The sequence below is a fragment of the Tursiops truncatus genome, chromosome 18 (assembly GCF_011762595.2).
Source record: "Tursiops truncatus isolate mTurTru1 chromosome 18, mTurTru1.mat.Y, whole genome shotgun sequence".
Taxonomy (NCBI): Eukaryota; Metazoa; Chordata; class Mammalia; order Artiodactyla; family Delphinidae; genus Tursiops; species Tursiops truncatus.
This window is the reverse complement of record NC_047051.1, coordinates 10,820,892-10,826,598: the sequence shown is the minus strand read 5'-3', so window position 1 is coordinate 10,826,598 and position 5,707 is coordinate 10,820,892. Positions and strand designations below refer to the sequence as shown.

At 44.1% G+C, this 5,707-nt stretch overlaps 1 long non-coding RNA gene across 1 annotated transcript; it reads right to left on the bottom strand.

Annotated features, from left to right (window-relative positions):
• Positions 1–1,604: 1,604 nt before the first annotated feature.
• LOC141277094 (uncharacterized) lies at positions 1,605–2,835 on the bottom strand. Its single transcript, XR_012327838.1, has 3 exons — positions 2,731–2,835; positions 2,258–2,342; positions 1,605–1,993 (listed from the first exon to the last, which is right to left on the bottom strand). It is a non-coding gene; the product is annotated as an uncharacterized lncRNA (long non-coding RNA).
• Positions 2,836–5,707: the final 2,872 nt, after the last annotated feature.

Sequence of the window (5,707 nt, the reverse complement as noted above, 5' to 3'; positions counted from 1 at the left end):
AATTTGAATAAACCTGACCTATTTTAGGGATTTTTATAACCTATATACATTACATATTTTTCCTTCCAAACTAGGGCCACAGCATCCTTTTGATTATAGGCTTTTCTTTAGAATATCAGGTTCTTGGGTGGATTTCTACTCCTAGCTTGTAACATTCACATATGGCTAATCAATTTTAAAATGTTTGATGAAGAGGTTGGTCCGAATTTAGAGGAAACCTAGAATATGGGGACCCAGACTAGGAAACTGGGTGTCCTGAAGGTTTCCAAACTCTAGGTTCTTAAGCTCATGGCTCAGTTACTAATTTCCTATCTCCACCCCTGCCTGGGGCTGGCCAGGCCACCAGTTTTAAGACCTGGCTTGGCTGAAGCTGGCCTCAGCCCTTGTGTCCTGCTGCAGCCTCCCCAGCCTCCTCTTTCCATCTATCAACAGCACTCAGGTGCATTGGCTTCTCCAGATCTCTTTTATGTTACGTCCAAAAACAGTTACTCATCTTAGCCAAGGAATGTATTGATTCTGGGTAAGTAAGTAACCATTAATTTCGTGATTTTAGCTCTAATGTACCTTTGGGGATAAGGATGGATTGTTTAAAGTGTAGCTTCTCTGACGTTCTGCAAATCTTTAGAAGGCCGTTTTAAATATTTACAAGTATACACCAAGTTGAGAAATCAGTACCATATTAGAAACCAGAAGGATTTTAGCTCTAGCTCTGCTACCAATTAGCTAAGTGACTTGGGTAAATAACGCCTATTACTCCCAGAAAATAAGGTAGCCGGAATACTCCTTTAGCATATTTCTTTCATGAACTTTAAGGAGGTTCTAGACATCATAATGGAAAAAAGACATTAACAACACAAGCCAAAGACTTCACCATCCAAATTTTTTCTAGTTTGTGATTACTCATTCCACAAAAGCAATTAACGTTGTCTTGGGCTTATGAATAATGTTTGAACTGTTAAAGAATGAAGAGGGAAAAAAACAACTTACTTCCTAAATATGTCTTGAATCTGTCACTTCTAAATCCTTGCTGTCACTGCCCTACTTCAGCCATCACTTTTTTTTTCCCCCCTGAACTGCTGACTAGCCCCTTATGGGGTCTCTTTGCCCCTACTGCTATGTCCCCTTACACATAATCCACGTGACCATCCAAGTGCCAGAACCTACTATCCATCTGCCTTCTGCTCCTTAAGCACGTATTTCTAAATACATTTAATATGCTACTCAACAGCGCTCCAAACCCAAATCCTGTTCCTGTGCTCCTCTTTTTTTTTTTTTTTTTTTTTGGCGGTATGCGGGCCTCTCACTGCAGTGGCCTCTCCCGTTGCGGAGCACAGGCTCCGGACGCGCAGGCTCAGCGGCCATGGCTCACGGGCCCAGCTGCTCCGCGGCATGTGGGATCTTCCCGGACCGGGGCACGAACCTGTGTCCCCTGTATTGGCAGGCGGACTCCCAACCACTGCGCCACCAGGGAAGCCCCTGTGCTCCTCTTTAAGTGCAGACACCAGTACCTATAGAGTTGCCAAGCATGAAAATTCTGTTATCAACCCTTTCAAGTCAGGCCCCAACAAGGGTCCTCCTGCCTGGTGTCACTCGAGCCAACAGAGTGAGACCGAGTTCGCTTCAGAAGGAAAGGAAAGTTTTATTCTTCTATCAAAGAATGGAGAGGCGTGAGCTTAAACGCTGTCCCCGTTAGGCTGTGGGCGGGGCTGCTCTACAGGGATCCCGTCAGCGGGCAGGGGGCGGGGTTCTCGCTGGGCGGGCCCCTCGCTGGGCGGGCCCCTCGCTGGGCGGGCCCAGTTGTGCTTCTTAAGCTCCAGATCGCAGAGCCCCGCGTCCGCCGCCATTTTGGGTTGAGGGTCGTCCTAGGCTCTTCTGCGCACAGCCTAAGTTGGGGTGCTGGCGCAGTCGTTTCACACCTGGGAGCTTGGGTCTGAAGAGGCCACCTGGGAACGCGGCCTCTGCACGCAGCACCCTACGAGCCAGTGAAACTAGACTGAGCACGAAGGACAAGAAGAAAAAAAAAAGGTTAGACTTTATTTTATTACCCAGATTCTATTTTTATTTCCCGGGAATTGTTAATGGGCTTTACCGGTGACAATTGGGAATTGACTTTGACTCCTTTCTCATCCCAGCACTTTCTCTAAATCATCAGTCCAGTTAATTCCCTCCATCCTTAGTATCTTTTAAATGTGTCCCCCCTCTCTCATGCACTGCTGCTGCCTCCACTAAAGCCACCACAGTGCCGCCCAGGTATTACCGAAACAGCCTCTGAATTGAGGATCTGCTCCTTTAGTCTTGGCCCCTCTTTCCATCTGTGAAAGTGCAGACAGGTGGTCTCCACCCTAGAAGAAAAGTTTATCCCAAGCTATAGACAGTCAATTTCCTTACTCTGCCTTTTCTCTATAAAAATCTCTGCCCAGCCCCTGTTGACGGAGCATTCCTAACCACTTCTGGTTTGGTGCTGCCGGATTGGAAGTGATTTTTGCTCAGATAAACTCTTAAACTTTTGGCATACCTGAGTGCAACTTTTAACAGTGGCAAACCCAGCGCCCCAGGCTCTGGCCACTCTGCCTCCGGAGCCTCATTCTCTTGTACCTCCTGGCCTTACACTTGGTGTTTCACACCCATAACCCCCAGTAGTTCTTCCAAATAGAGATGATAAAATCATGTATTTTAGGTCTTCGCTCTACCAGGGCTTGCTTCCTATACCTCCTTCAGTCCTCAGCTCACCTGTAACATCTTTCAGGCTCTTCTCTGACCGCCCACCCGCCCACCTACTCCCACAGGTGCTCCTGTTCACGCCCCCACCATGCTCTGTTCACATCTCCAGCATTGCGCTCAGCATCCTGGGTGATATAATTACCTGCGTATTTGTCTCTTTCCCTGACTGGGTTCTGTGCTCCGTCAGAAGGCGAGGACTGTCTTCTGACGTAGGAATTACCCCTGGTGGGGGACTGGTTGCTGGTAGGATTGTGGAACCGCCAGGAATTCCATGTAGAAGGAGCTGAGAGTTGAGACAGGGGGTCGGGGGATGAGAAGAGGCTGAAGTGTGAGCAGCGGCCAGACTCTGAAAGCCTTCCAAGCTGTGGCCCACTTCTGACTTATTTTTCCTCTTGTTAATAGGGGTTGTTTGGCTGTGCTTTTCCAGACAAAATGAAGCAGATAATAAATGCAATGGTTTTTGTCTTTCTATCAGAGAAGCAAAAAAAATGATTTGTCTCTTGGGAAAAAAAATCAGCTAACAAAGGGAGTGGTTGTAAACAATAGAATTAATTGCCTCTCCTAGGACTGTTATTTGGTGTCTATTTAAGGCTACTAGATTTTATTTTAATTACTCCGTTGTGTACCGTATTTGCATATATTTGCATATGTCTCTGTGATGGCTTTAAGGGATCTAACTAAGATGACTTCAGCTGACTAAAAGCCTTGCTTTCAGAGCCTAAAAAATAAAATAGCTCACAGAGAACAAAAGGAAGTGTCTTAGGGCAGAGATACAGACAGTTAAGGGTTGTCCTTCCGGGTGTTGTGAACCCAAGTCCATGTGCCCGATTCGCAGTGAGGCCAAACAAACCAAAAGTCAGAGTATGGAGCGCAGAAAGGTTTATTGCAAGGGCCACACATGGAGAAGCGGGTGGCGCATGCTCAAAAGACGTGAGCTCCCCTTTTTAAAGATGAGGGAGTCGAGTCACAGGGTGTGTGATCAGCTCGTGAACAATTCTCTGATTGGTTGATGGTGAGGTAACAGGGTAGTGTCCCAAGAGTTAACATTATCGGGGCTTCCCTGGTGGCGCAGTGGTTGAGAGTCCGCCTGCAGGTGCAGGCGACATGGGTTCCTGTCCCCAGTCCGGGAAGATCCTACATGCTGCGGAGCAGCTGGGCCCGTGAGCCATGGCCGCTGAGCCTGCGCGTCCGGAGCCTGTGCTCCGCAACGGGAGAGGCCCCAGCAGTGAGAGGCCCGCGTACTGCAAAAAAAAAAAAAAAAAAAAAAAAAAATGAGTTAACATCGTCAATCCTCAGGCTCCACTAGGTCTGGGGGCTACATGCTCATGGTCAACAAATAGATGACCTAATTATTTCTGGTACTCCTTTTTGTAAGGTGTGGTAGGCTGGATAATGGGCTTCCAAAGATCTTCATGTCCTAATCCCCAGGACATAAAATACGTTACCTTAAAAGACAAATTAAGGGTTTTGAGACGGAAGATTGCTCTGAGTTATCTGAGTGAGCCCAGTATAATCATAAGGGTTACATAAAAGAGAAGAGAACGTGGTGTGATGATGGAGCTAGAGGTTGGAGTGGTTTGCTTTGCTGACGGACCAAGGGGCCATAAGCCAAGGGATATGGGTGGGCACTAGAAGCTGAAAAAGGTAAGGAAGTGTATTCTCCCCCCAGAACCTCCAGCAGGAACCATTCCTGCCAACATCCTGATTTTAGTCTATTCAAGCTTGTTTTGGACTTCTGACCTCCAGAACTGAAAGGGGATATATTTGTGTTGTTTTAAGCCAAGTCTGTGATGATTTTTTTATAGGAGCAATAGGAAATTGACACGTAAGTTAAAAAAAAAAAAAAAAAACCCAAATCTTTGTGATTTTCAGGAGCCCTCTGGAAAACCCCAAATATAGTTTAGGTATAAAAGACACCTTGAATTTTTTTCCCCCAATTTTAGAATCTGCTCTTGAAAGAAAAAAATCGAAAGTTTGGGGAAATTTGGTCGTTTACTAACAGAGTATCGTAGATGCTCGAGTACATGAATAGTTTTAGCTGAACTACTTTTTAATCAGAGTGACAATGGAAAATATTAAATACCATGACTTTGGCTCTTTCAGTGAGAATTTTTTTTAATAATAAAGAACATTAGTAAATCAGCCAAAGTACAGAAAATTATTTTAGTGAGATATGGAATCTCTGATATCAAGAGAAGATTACATAGATGATAAATAATAACCTTTCCTGCTCCTTGTTAAGAGCAGACCAAATACTCCAAGATCAATTTTAATGGAAAGAAGACCAGATTCTAATTTTGTATTAACATAATATTGGGCCATAAAGGATTAAAATAATTATTTCTTTATTTAAAACATGAATTACTTCATCAAAACGGAGCCAACTTTGCCAAATTTTGAACATGTATCCTTGCTTATTTTTAGGTTTCTTATTTGTGTTTATTACAAACCAAGGCGGCAAAATCATTTTCTGTATTTCCTCTTCAATTTTATATATTCATTCAAGTTTGAACCTTCACTATTTGCATTCCCATTTTGGAATAATATGCTTAGTTTTAGGACAAATTCCTCTCCTTTTTTCTTAATAAACACTCCGTTACCTTTTATACACAGTGATATTTCTCTGCCACTCTTTTCCTACCAGACTCTTAATCACCCATATTAGTTTCAACTTTTAGCTGAAGGAGCTAACTTCTACTTACAGACAGAACGAGGTGGGGGGATGAGGAGTCGATCTTTCAAATTTAAGCATTTTAGAAAGTCAGAAGAGTAAACCTAATATGCCTTCCAATAGTCATGTGGATCATTTTATCACATTGTTAAAATGGCAAAAACAAACACCTTCATTAACACGGTGGTTCTAATTTTTTTCTCCAGGAGATGTTTGTTAATGTTTGGTGACATTTTTGATTGTTATGACTTGGAGGGGAGGGGTAGTGCTAATGGCATCTAGTGGATAGAGGCCAGGGATGTGGATATTCTGCAA